We start from the raw sequence: 13,353 nt of genomic DNA, 5'->3' as shown, positions 1-13,353 counted from the left end.
TCTGATAACATTCCTGGCTTTTTGGTTGGTGGGAGTTATTTGTCTGATAAGTTAGTAGATTCCAAATGGGTTTTGTCTATTAGTCAATGGACATTAGTTCCAACACAGATGTAGGCAAGAAATGGCTATTCAGGGGGGTAAAACTAGTCCAAGATAGGTAATTAGTCTCTGGTCCTGCAACATTCCAACCTTTCCACACCACTATCGTTCTAACTAGTCAGTCAATGTCTTTGCAGAAACAGCTTTTTCCCAGGAATTTTTTTATTCACTTGGCTAAGAAAGAGCTAGAATCTGTGCTGGGTTTGGACCTTCCGGTGTGTCTCCTTTAAGACCACCCACACTCCTGCCTGTAACCCCCACCCACCCATTACTCGGTAAGTAAGCTGGCTTAGTTCGGGTTTCTATTGCTGTGAAGAGACACCATGACCACAGCAACTCTTATAAAGGAAAACATTTAATTGAGGTGTCTCAATGACAGTTCAGAGGTTTATTCCGTTATCCTCATGGTGGGAAGCAAGGCAGAACCCAGGCAGACATGGTGCTGGAGAGGGAGCTGAGCGTTCTTACGTCTTGACTCACAGGCAGCAAGAAGTGGTCTGAGACACTGAGGTCTCATTTATGCTCAAGGTAGAAGCCCAAAGTCCACTTCCACAATGACATGCTACCTCCAACAAGACCACACCTCCTAATAGTGCCTCTTCCTTTGGGACCATCTTCTTTCAAACCTCCACATAAGCCTATAAGCAATGTATGTTAACAAGGCACACAGTCATCTTTAGCATTCAAGGGGGAATGACTCCAGGACCTCTTGAAGACACCAATCTCAATGTCAGGTTTCTTATTGAAAGTCATGTAGTATTACATTTTCTTGTATATTTTATCTCACCTCCAGATGACTTATAACACCTACTCCAATGTAAATGGATTTGCTAGTTCACTCTGAGGGGGATAAAGACCAGGAATGGTGTGTGTATATGTCCGTTCACTATAGATACCACACTGCAGGTGAAGAGTCCCTTGATTTTCAGCTAAGTCAAATCTGTGTTTCCAACATCAGTAGATGCCAAGGTCTGATGATATACCCAAAAGTCCTAGTTTGACAATGAAACATACTGCTGCTTATTTTTCCCATACAACTTTATACTTATTTGCTTTGAGCTTGTGAAGTTAAAGAATGAAGGCACGCAGGGCTGAAAAGACAGAGCAGTTGTTAGAAACGCCTAGTGCTCTTGCAGAGGACCCAGGTTCAGTTCTCAGCACCTACATGGTGGCTCACAACTGTCTGTAACTCCAATTCCAGGGAACCAATGCCCTCTTCTGGCCTTGGTAGCCATCACATACATGTGATGCACATACATGCAGGCAAAACACCCACATGCATCAAATAATTTTTTTTAAATGAAGGCAGACATTCTGGTTCTGTTAAATGTCCCACATACATTGTTCTAAGACTGTGTGCTGTTTAGAGACCTTCAGGAGGTAGGGCCTGGCCCTGCTGGCATGGATAGGTTGCTAAAGATGGGCCTGTGAAGGCACAGCCCCACCCTAGTTCTAGGGTAGCTTTCTTATCTTCCTACTCTGGCCCCCCAGAGGAGCTCGGCCATAGGCTCAGTCTGCCAAGGCATTGCTCGACCACACCTTCCCCTTCCGATGGACTGGAAGCTCCTGAAGTCATGAATCCTCCTCCCTTCCATTGTCTCGGTCAGGTAGCTTGTCATAGACAAGAGTAGTTAGTAGTAACTGCTACAGCAGGTTGTATATAGTATATAGGTAAACAGCCAAGATTAAATGTCTGGCTGTGATTAGCAGTGACACTAGCCTGCTTTAGTGTGGGAATCAGGACTTTATATTATATATTATTATAAGCAAATCCATCAGAGTAGTGACATGCTGAAGAGAACACTTCTGAGAGATCTGGGCAAGTTACCAGTGTCCTGGACAACTGTCCTCGTGTATAAAACACAGGAGGTGGCCTAGATCCAGGGCTGGCAAGCTATGGGGCCAAATCTGCTCTACGTGCTTCTGTAACTAGATGTTATGGGCAGGCAGCAGTGCTCGATGGCATATCTGATATCTGTGATTGCTTTTGAACTAAAATATTTACTGTTTGGCCCTTCTCAGAATAAGGTCTCCAAACTTGACCTTTGCCATCCTTTTCAAAATCCCCTCAGTGCTGGAGTCTGTGACCCTGTGAGGGAGCACAAAGGTCGCAAATACAGAAGAAGGGTGCCCTGGTTCTGGGCAAGTCCTGAATTTCCAGAAGGCTCTGTTGGGTCCAGGTTCAGCACCTTCACAACACCCACCCTCATTCCTGCTGCCTTCCTGTCTTGCCTGAAGCAATTGCATGGCTGCCTGGGGACCTCTACTCTATGGTTGCATGCAAAAGCCCTATAGTCATTCTCTGTGGAGCTCATAGTTTTCTTGTCTTTCAAGTACATCAACTAGAGAAGCTCCTTTCAACAGGAAGTGTTTCCCACTCCAGTGTAAACCTACTTCATCTTGCCTGACTGGAGGCATTTGGTGAGGAAATGGGCCAGCTGTGCCCGAGTGCTGGCCTGCCACACTACGTGACTCCTGCCAGGGGTCTGGATTGGCACTCTGTTCCCTCCTCCCTGGACATTGAGAGCCTGCACACAGGCCTAATTTACCTGTCACTTCACAACCAGATTACAGGACTAAAGCTAGGATGCCTCCTTAATCTTAGGTGACTTGATTTGTAGGCTGTTTGCTCGGTTGGCACAGTGAGCTGCGCAGCCTTATACAGGATGTAGTCAGAGCACCTGGACTACAGAGCTGTCCCCATGGCCACTCTCACACACTACTACCCTTGGGGTAGATCAGCATCTTGATTCAGAAAATTTCAGAATTCCTAGGCTGTAGCTGCCGCTTGATAGCTGAGTACTTGGATGGCAGGCACAACGTGAGTCCCTGGATTTGACCCTCCACTTTGGAGGGGGAGTGGCCATTGTGTCAGTTTTTCATGTTGCGTGTCATCCCTGTTTATTGATGTGTGCGTCCCTGTGTGCGCATGCATGCATGCCCTCATGATGGATAGAGACTGATACCAGGTGTCTTCCTCAGCAACTCTCCAGTAGCTGGGTTTGGCTAGACCTGCTGGACAGTGAACTCCAGTGATCTGCCTGTCTATACTCCCTAGCTCTGACCCCAAACCTGGAGTTATAAACACACAGTGCTTTTATGTCTGTCCTGGGGAGATAAACTCAGGTCTGGTGTTTGGGTGGCAGGCACTTTACTGATGGAACTGAAAGACCCCTGACGGGAATCTTCCAGGCAGGAGACCCTCGCCCAAAGATTGAGACAGAGCCACTGGATGCAACGGCAAGAGAGTTCTTTATTGCTCACACAGGCGCCTGAGGATGCTGCAGCACTTCGGGAGGCTGAGCATACCGGGCTGGATTCAGTACAGCTTATGTGGGGTTTGGGGAGGCAGAAGCGGGCTCACAGAAGCAGAATGATTGGTTAGTTTTGGATACATGGCTTTATTTGCATATGAAGTCCTGCGGACCTTGCACGTGCGGCTCTCAATGAGGCCCGGCAGGTCTGATATGCAAATGAGGTAGAAGGCGAGAGCACAGCCGATAGGGTACTCGTCTTGGTGATGTCACAGTTTTTGAAATTCACGCTCTTAGGAAGGGCACGGTTTACATTTGAATTTCGTGCTCTTAGAAAGGGTGCGGTTACAGGAGTGCAGTGGGGGTCTTTCATTCCCCCATTTCTTTTTCTCCTTAAGTAAAATCTTTTACTTAACTATTGTGAGGGATCTCTGTCTCCTGTTGCTTGAGGACCTGATATTGATGAGTTAGGACTAAGGTCTGGATGACTGACAGCCTTTCCTTGATAAACTGAACCAGCCGGTTAAGGATACAGGGACCAAATGTTAGAATAATTACCAGTATAACTAGAGGTCCCATAAGAGTAGAAAGTAAGGTAACATACCATCCTTCAAACCAGCCTTGTTGTGAACTAAACTCTTTTTCTCGCAGGGCCAGTCTTTCTCTTAATTTGGCCATAGTTTCTCTCACAACCCCTGTCTGGTCTGCATAAAAGCATCATTCTTCTTTAAGGACCCCACATAATCCACCCTCCTTTAAAAAGAGTAAGTCTAATCCCCGTCTATTTTGTAAAACAACTTCAGATAGAGAGGTCAGGGATTTTTCGAGGGCAGTGATTGACTTTTCAACCGCTTTTAGGTCTGAATGCATGGCGTCATGCAAGGCTTGGAATCTCCCTGTCTGTATCATGGCATGAGTTCCAGTGCCTATCCCTGCCGCAATGCCCCTGACTCCCAGGAGGATCTCGAGAGTCATGGTTACTGGCTCCCTCCTCTGCCTCCTAGGGGTGTCTTCGAAGAACTCATAAACAGTCTCTGAACTATGATAGGTGATCCTGGGCCACCGTTGGATCAACACACAGAACTCTGAGGTTTGGTTCCACACTTGAGCCGATATACAGGGGGGTGAGACCTGTGTTGCAAGCCCAGTACGTACCATTTGGGGCGGCCAGATAGTAGTTCCCTGATGACAGAGTCTGGACGGTCAGATTACAGAGCGGCTGGTGTGACCTAGGAACCTGACCTAAACATGTCCCTTGCCCAGAAACGTCGGGCAATGTTAGCTTGTGGTGAGGCAGAACCAAACACGAGTCCGGGGCTCTGGTATAATTAGAGAAATTTCCTGAAACAAGGATTCCCTCATAGTAGGGGGGGACCCACGCTGAGGCATAGCCAACAGTCTCTAGCTCTATTGGGGTTTAAGGAATTAAGGGCCTGGTGAGCTCCTTTTACTAAGTTAATAAGTCTTCCTGGGACTGGGCATCCTGGGACTGGTCAGGGGGCGAGATTGATGTGGTTATTTCGACTCTAACTGAGTTACCCACTGGCAGGGGGTTGGTTTGAAACTGGAAGAGGATGCCGGCCTCTGCTCAGCCAGGACTTGGTTGGGACCGATTGGTTGGGAGGCCTGTTGCACTCTAAGTTGTATTTTAAAGTTAACCCCCGATCTTCTCCTTCTATGTACCAGCGGAGCCCCCAAGTATATCCCCTGCTCCATTCTGGAGCCTTTTTACCACTCGGTGCAAAGGTGATGTTAAGGGGAAGGCAGAGTCCTCCAGAACAGCTGAAACAATGTCCCTTTCCCCAGCCCTTTAATATGGTGACCTTGTCCCAGGAAGATGAGGGGTTCCAGTATGCACCGCCGGTGGTCTCACAGCCCCAGGCGGCGAAAAGTAAGAGTCATAGCTTCCACAGTCCCTCCCATCCTTTGGGCACACGTAAAAGTCTTGGTGACCCAGTTTACATCTTTTCTCAATGGTGGCACACCCTATTGGTGTCCCGACTACCCGGACACCATAGCCATGCACGCTTTTATTGCCAGGGTTTGATCTTAGTTTTTCTGGCAATGTGTCTGCCTCATAGTCGGGTATGTCCCAATAGTCTGACCCTGCCACCAGTTGGCAGAAGTCTGGGTTGAGCGAGGGCCACCAGGTTCCCACGGCATGGTTCCCTGACTGAGACCACAAGAGATTTCCTGCTGGGGAGACTATCTGCCAGGTTAATTGTTTTAGGGTATGGGGGCTGGTCGACAGGATGGGGTAGTTAAAAGGGCAAGTAAGACAACTAATTGCAAATAAGTCTTATCTTTAGGGGGTTTTGAGAGCGCTGGAGTCTCCATGTCTGGGCAGGAGATGTGGAAGCGTCCGGGTGGGCAGCCTTCACGTGGGATGTGTGGATCCAGGCGGCGATACCGTCAACTTTCAGTGCTGTAGGCATTGTCAGGAGTACCGTATATGGTCCCTTCCAGCGAGGCTTGAGGTTTTTGGTCTGGTGTCTCCGGACCCAGACTGAGTCTCCTATTTGGAACTGGTGAGGCACTGTTCGTGTATCAGTGGCGTCTTGGTATGCGGCTGCTAAGGGCTTCCAAACTTCTTTCTGCATGATCTGCAGGGCCTGCGGGTGTGCTTGGAGAGAGGGGGAATTAGCATAGTCTGAAATATCAGAATCAAAGAAAGTGATGGCTGGGGGTGGAGCCCCATATAGAATTTCAAAAGGGGTAAGGTCATAGGGGCCTGGAGTGTTCCTGGCTCGATACGGAGCCAGGGGTAGGAGCTGCACCCAATCCTTTGAGCCAGTTGCTAGCGTTAATTTAGAAAAGACCTCCTTAATTGTTCTATTCATATGTTCTACCTGACCTGAGCTCTGGGGTCTATATGCACAGTGTAATTTCCAATCAATCCCCAGTACCTTGGCCACCTGCTGACTCACCTGGGAGACAAAGGCCGGCCCATTGTCTGACCCTATTACCTGAGGCATCCCATATCGGGGAAAGATTTCTTCTAATAGTTTCTTGGTGACCACATTTGCAGTCGCATGTTTGGTGGGGTAGGCCTCTACCCATCCAGAGAAGGTGTCTATAAAAACTAGGAGATATTTGTAACCATACATGCCAGGTTTAATTTCAGTAAAGTCTATTTCCCAGTGGACTCCAGGTTGGTATCCCCGGAGACGGACTCCGGGGGCAATCTTGGTCAGTCCTGCGTTGACTTGAGCGCAAGCCGTACAAGTCTCTGTTACTTTCTGTAGGGCCTTATCTCTATTGAGGAAAAGTTTTCCCATCTCCGCTCGGCCCACCAGGACTTGCATTTTGCGGGCACTTAAATGAGTCAGTTTGTGGAGGTCCATTGTAGGTTTAGTTGGCATAACTGTTTTTCCTTGGTATACCCATCTGTCTCGTTCTGGATCATAGTCTGTTCCTAGTTTCTGTATCAAATCTAAGTCCTCAGTACTATATTCCCAGTTCATTAGCTGGGTCCGTCCTGGGTCAGTTAAGATCGTGACTGTGAGGAGCTGGGGACCCAGAGCGGCCTGTTTAGCAGTCTCATCTGCTAGACAATTGCCTTTTGCCTCCGCACTGTCTCCTTTTTGGTGCCCTGGGCAGTGCATGATGCTCAACTTCTTGGGGAGGAATAGGGCCTTGAGTAGGGCCAAGATCTCAGTTTTCTTTTTAATCTCCTTGCCCTCTGAGGTCAGGAGTCCCCTCCTCCGGTAGATCTCCCCATGTATGTGGGCGGTGGCAAAGGCATACCGGCTATTGGTATACACGTTGAGTCTCTTACCTTCTGCCAGCTGGAGCGCCTGAGTTAGAGCGATGAGCTCCGCCCGCTGTGCTGAGGTTCTTCCCGGAAGGGCGCTGGCCCAGACTACCTGGTTTTTGGTGGTCACTGCTCCTCCTGCTCATCGTTCTCCATTCAGCAAGTAGCTACTGCCATCCGTGTACCATGTGTGGTCCGCGTCTTTTAATGGCTGATTGGACAGGTCAACCCTGGTCGCATGTGCTTCCACGAGGATCTGCAGGCAGTCGTGGGACGTAGGGCCCTCCGGTGGCAGCAGCAGAGTTGCGGGATTAAGGGCAACTACTGGGCCGAAATGAATTCGATCAGCGTCCAGGAGCAGGGACTGATAATGGTCATGCGGGCGTTGGATAGCCAACGATCAGGAGGCTGGAGGACAATAGACTCAACCACATGTGGTGCCAGTACGGTTAATGGCTGTCCCAGAGTCAGCTTTGTGGCGTCCTTGACGAGGATCACAATGGCCGCAACCATTCTCAGGCAAGGGGGCCATCCAGAGGCTACTGAGTCCAATTTCTTGGACAAGTAGGCGATGGGTCGCTTCCACGGCCCGAACCTCTGGGTCAAGACCCCCTTAGCAAAGCCTTGCTTCTTGTCCACAAATAGGTTGAAAGGTTTGGTTATATCGGGCAAGGCCAGGGCCGGAGAGGAGATCCCATTTGATGTCATTAAAGGCCTGCTGTTGTGCCTCTGTCCATTCAAAGGGAGCCCCTTGTTTGGTTAGGGGATACAGAGGAGCCGCCATTTCGGCGAATCCGGGGATCCACAACCTGCAGAACCCAGCGGTGCCCAAGAATTCTCTCAGCTGCCGGGAAACTGGGATCTGGGATATAGTTTCCTTGTGCGTGGCCGTTAGCCAATGCTGTCCTTCTTTTAATTTGTACCCCAGATAAGTCACTTCCGTCTGGCAAATTTGGGCCTTCTTGGCGGAGGCCCTGTACCCAAGTTGCCCAAGGGTTTGTAGTAGGGCCTTGGTACCTTTAAGACAGTCCTGTTCAGTTGGAGCTGCTAGTAGGAGATCATCCACGTACTAGAGCAGAATCAGGGATGAGTGCTGAACCCAGAAGTCTGCAAGGTCCCAATGTAAGGCCTCATCGAAGAGAGTGGGACTATTCTTGAATCCCTGGGGGAGTCGCGTCCAGGTCAATTGTCCTGAAATTCCTAGTTCGGGGTTCCTCCATTCAAAAGCAAACATTGGCTGGCTCTTAGGGCTTAGCCGGAGACAAAAGAAGGCGTCTTTTAGGTCTAGTACCGTGTACCACGGATGAGTGGGTGGTAGGGTACTCAGAAGGTTATATGGGTTGAGCACCATGGGGTGTATATCCTCCACCCTTTTATTAACTTCCCTAAGGTCCTGTACCGGTCGGTAGTCGCCTGTGCCAGGCTTTTTGACGGGTAGAGATGGAGTGTTCCATGGCGACTGACAGGGAGTTAAGATCCCCTGGTCCAAGAGTCTTGATGTGAGGCTTAATCCCTTGATAGGCCTCATTGGACATGGGGTACTGTTTAATCGAGATGGGTGTAGCTGTTGCCTTTAACTCAGTGACTATGGGGGGTTGTTGTTTGGCTAACCCCATGCCCACAGTTTCGGCCAAGGGAAAATCTTCCAGCCAAGAGTCTATCTCGGGCTTTACTATAGGTCCCCCCTCAAACAATCTGTATTCATCTTCCATTTTGAGAGTCAACACTTGGAGAGGGGCTCCACTTGGGCCTGACACTGTGGCCTCATTCTCCTCGAAATGGATCTGTGCTTTGAGTTTGGTCAGCAAGTCCCGTCCCAATAGTGGGTATGGACAGTCGGGAACATGGAGGAAAGAATGAGAAACCTTACCGGTAGCCAGATGTACCTTCCTTTCAGTAGTCCAACAGTATTGCCTTCCACCGGTGGCCCCTTGCACCCAGGCTGTCCGTCCGCTGAGTTGGCCAGGGGAGGTGGTGAGGACCGAGTGCTGAGCTCCGGTGTCGACTAGGAAGGTGACTGGTTGCCCCCCGACTCTGAGGGTTAGCCTAGGCGCTGGGGGGGGCTCCCGGCCTCGACCTCCCTAGTCTTTATCTAAGGCCAGAAGGGAGGTTTCCGGCCGCGGACCCTTTGGTTTTCGGGGTCGCTTTGGGCATTCTCTCACCCAGTGGCCTCGCTCCTTGCAATAGGCACACTGGTCCTGCTCCACCCTGGGCCTCCTCTGGTCTCCCTGCCTATGTGACCTATTGCTGTTCTGCACTAAAGTGGCCAAGAGGTGGCTTACCTCCTTACTTCGTTTACGGTCCCTAGCTGTCTCCTTCTCTTCAGTTTCTCTGCGTATATGGTCCTCTCTCCTACAGTTTCCCTCTTATTATAGATACGTTCTGCTTCCTTTAGTAGATCCTGGATGGTGTAGCCCTGTAGTCCATCTAGCCTCTGTAACTTATTTCTAATGTCAGGCGCCGACTGCCATATAAACGCCATGGCCACGCCGGTAGCCTGTCCCGGTTCGTCCGCGTCATAGGGAGTGTACATGCGATAGGCTTCCTTGAGTCTCTCTAAAAAGGCTGCAGGAGACTCTTCGGAACACTGACTCACTTGCTTTACCTGTGCCAAATTGACGGGGCATTTACCGGCCCCTCGGAGGCCCGCTATGAGCAACTGGCGATAAAGGAGTAGGTGTCCCCTAACTGCATCCGTGGTAAAATCCCAGTTGGGTCTGGTCAAAGGGAAGGCAGCATAAATCTCGTTCGGTAGCTGAGTCGGCTGTCCGTTCTCCCCTGGCATGTTCTTTCTTGCTTCTAGAAAAACCCTCTGTCTCTCCTCTGAGGTGAGGAGAGTCTGCAAGAGCTGCTGGCAGTCATCCCAAGTGGGTTGATGAGTAATGAGGATTGATTCTATTAGATTAGCCAAGGCGACAGGATCCTTGGAGAAAGGAGGGTTGTGCTGTTTCCAATTGTACAGGTCAGAGGCAGAGAACGGCCAGTATTGCAGTTGGCCGTTCCCTCCTTGTCGTAAGGGGAATGCCTGGGAGGTAATCTCCGAGGGCAGTTGGTCTCTCCGCCCCCAGAGACAGCCTGCAACGGGGGAGTTAGGAGGTAAATAGGTGGCGCCCCTCGGGTCTCCCGCTGGTGGTGTCTGTTGAGCTCCTATCGGGGCTGGCTGCAACGGAGGGGGGTAATAGGGAGGGGGGGTCATCAGAGAGCAAATCCATTAGGGGGGAGTTGGGGTCCAGGGGGAGGACGGGTTTGGGAGATTGTTCCCGGGTGAGGGTAGGGTACAGGGATGAGAAATAAGAGGGAGCTGGGGGAGAAGGAGAGGATGCCAGAGGGGTGGGGGGGGAGGAGGAAGCGGGTTCAGGAGAGACAAAGGGAGTGACCCATGGAGGTGGGTCGTAAGCCAAGTTTTCCCAGGTTACGATGTAGGCGACCTGGTCTGGGTGCCCATGGGGTCCTCTGTCAAAAATCTTCTCTTTGACCTGCAGAATAGTATCAAGGTTGAAGGTGCCGTCCCTCGGCCAACCCACATTAAAAGTGGGCCATTCCAAAGAGCAAAAAATCTGCCACTTCTTTTTCTTTACTTCGACCGACTGGTTGTGGGCGCGTTCTTGAACCTCAGACCAGTGTCCTAGAGTTAGACTTAAGGGGGTGGTTAGGGACTGTCCCATGACGACCTCAAACGAAAACAGGCGACAAACAGACAGACGCACTACAACAAGACAGCTGGCGACCAGACGCGCTGCGCGGTTTCGGCATAGTACCAAAAACAAAAATTCAGATGGAGACTCAAGAACCAGAGGCCCTTGGTCCTCCGATAGGCTCCGAAAAGTCGAGCCCCTGGGACCTCTGGAATGTCTTCCAGGGTGGTGGGGAAGAAGTCCGAGCTCGACAGCTCCTTCTCAAGCCGCCCAGATACGGAGTGACACGGATCCAAGTCGTACAGGCATTTGCACGGACAACAAAACAGACACAGGTACAGACAAGGCAGAGAACACTGATGCTGGCCAGCTTACCTCCTGGTGGGTTTCTGGTCGAGTTGGGCAGGGGTCTTCGGATCTCGGTGGGACCTCCAATGAAAGACCCCCGACGGGAATCTTCCAGGCAGGAGACCCTTGCCCAAAGATTGAGACAGAGCCACTGGATGCAACGGCAAGAGGGTTCTTTATTGCTCACACAGGCGCCTGAGGATGCTGCAGCACTTCGGGAGGCTGAGCATACCGGGCTGGATTCAGTACAGCTTATGTGGGGTTTGGAGAGGCAGAAGCGGGCTCACAGAAGCAGAATGATTTTAGTTTTGGATACATGGCTTTATTTGCATATGAAGTCCTGCGGACCTTGCAAGTGCGGCTCTCAATGAGGTCTGGCAGGTCTGATATGCAAGTGAGGTAGAAGGCGAGAGCACAGCCGATAGGGTACTCGTCTTGGTGATGTCACAGTTTTTGAAATTCGTGCTCTTAGAAAGGGCACGGTTACAGGAGTGCGGCGGGGGTCTTTCAGAACTATCCCCCCAGCCATGGTATTTACTCATTTCTTGTTCCACAGACTTACAAGCATATTCCTCCACTTTGTGTATATATGTGTGTATATGCATCTATATCTTGTTTTCTTAATGAAATTTGCTTAATTTTGATTTGGAAATTATTCTGCAGACAACAGACCTACCCTTTTATCCTTTGTCTTAACTTAACCCCCCCAAAAAAGTCTGAGTATGAATGAATCTGTGTGAAGGACTTTACTCAAGGGGAAAGAGACCTGTCTTTCTGTGGTATTTAAGTCTACAGAATTTCTTTCCCATCTTTGTTCTTTGTACAGCAAAAAGAATAAGGTCAGACATGCCTGCCTCTTCCCTACCCAGACTTAACATTTATATATTAGCATGCTAAAGTACTAAATGTCACAGTGAGAAGCTACTGTGCTTTGAAACCAGCCACCTTCTTAAATCCTGACACAGGCATTTGTGACAAAGCATGCTGGGTGGTCAGCAGTGACCCCTATGACAAAAGAGAAACAAGCAAAGACACCATGCAGCATCTCCAGCAATGTCAGTTAAGTTTTCATCAAGAAAACAGCCTTATTCAAATAAAGCAGCTTATGCAGTTCACAGCTTTGGAAGTTCAAGACTGGGTGTCCCGCTGGCTTGGAAAGAACATGTACAGCACAGAATAGTCACATCTTAAACCAGAACATGGAGCAAGTGACCGGTCACCCTGTCCCCTTCTGGGGCCTCCAATAACCTAAAGACCTTCCACAAGAACCCATGTCTTCCACGGTGTCACCCCGTGGACTGAACCCTCCCTCAGCAGTAATGTATGGGGGCACAAAATTAAGCAAATGGTGCCTGGTGACAGGTACTCTAGGCACAAAGGTGACCTAAGTTTTTGCTTTGTTCTGTCTCTAACAAAGCCTGCTGGCCTGGATTGTAAGCCCTGCACTAGGTCCCAAGGTAAGAGTTAAGAGAGTCTGGTGACTGCAGCCAGACTACTGGGTGTTCATAACAGGTGGCTGTTGGGAAACTCCTGTCCTGACCTATTGCCTGTATGTCTGATTCTGAAGTATCAGATTGAACGTCTTCTAAATCCTGCAGTCTATTCATCATTGTTTCTCTGAGCTCTTGAAGTTCTTGGGACAAATAATTTTCTAAGGATGTCATGGAATCTTTCATTTTTTTACATTCATCATTTACACGTGATTCCAAATATTTAATATTCTCATCCTTAGAAAGTACCTCAATAGCATGTAAACTGCCTTCCACAAATGATATTCTATCAGTTAGTTTGTCATTGCTCTCAGACATGGAACAATTCTTTTCTGTTAGCATTTCAATCTTATGTTCCAGTCTTTGTAGTTTGCTAGTGAAATCATTGAACATGGAACAGTTTTGTTGGCTAAATGTTTCAACATTATGTTCCACTTTTTCAATTCTATCTGTTGAGCACGTTTTTCCTGAAAGTAATTCAATTTTGTGTTCCGTCTCTTTAAACCTGTTTGTCAGACCTACATTATCATTTTTAATATCCTGAATATTTTCTACCAGCCCTTTCTTACTATCCTGCAAGGAATTTTGCATTTCCTGAATTCTTTGTATTAAGATTTCAAAACTATCCTGTGATGACCGTATGACCTGTATACGTTTAGTCCTATTTTGAGCCATTTCTTTAGCAAAATTATATTGATTACGAAACTAATAATCACCATCATGGGTAGGAAGTACCTTTCAGGTAGGTCCTCAACCCTTTCTAAAATCCCATC

At 49.1% G+C, this 13,353-nt stretch overlaps 1 protein-coding gene across 1 annotated transcript in view; it reads left to right on the top strand.

Annotated features, from left to right (window-relative positions):
* Positions 1 to 13,353, top strand: part of Lhfpl6 (LHFPL tetraspan subfamily member 6) — a 205,867-nt gene that overhangs the window by 182,113 nt on the left and 10,401 nt on the right. The gene's annotated exons all lie outside the window — the stretch shown is intronic.

The sequence above is a fragment of the Mesocricetus auratus genome, unplaced genomic scaffold (assembly GCF_017639785.1).
Source record: "Mesocricetus auratus isolate SY011 unplaced genomic scaffold, BCM_Maur_2.0 Super-Scaffold_100011, whole genome shotgun sequence".
In the NCBI taxonomy this organism is placed as follows: Eukaryota; Metazoa; Chordata; class Mammalia; order Rodentia; family Cricetidae; genus Mesocricetus; species Mesocricetus auratus.
This window is presented reverse-complemented; position numbering and strand designations above follow the sequence as displayed.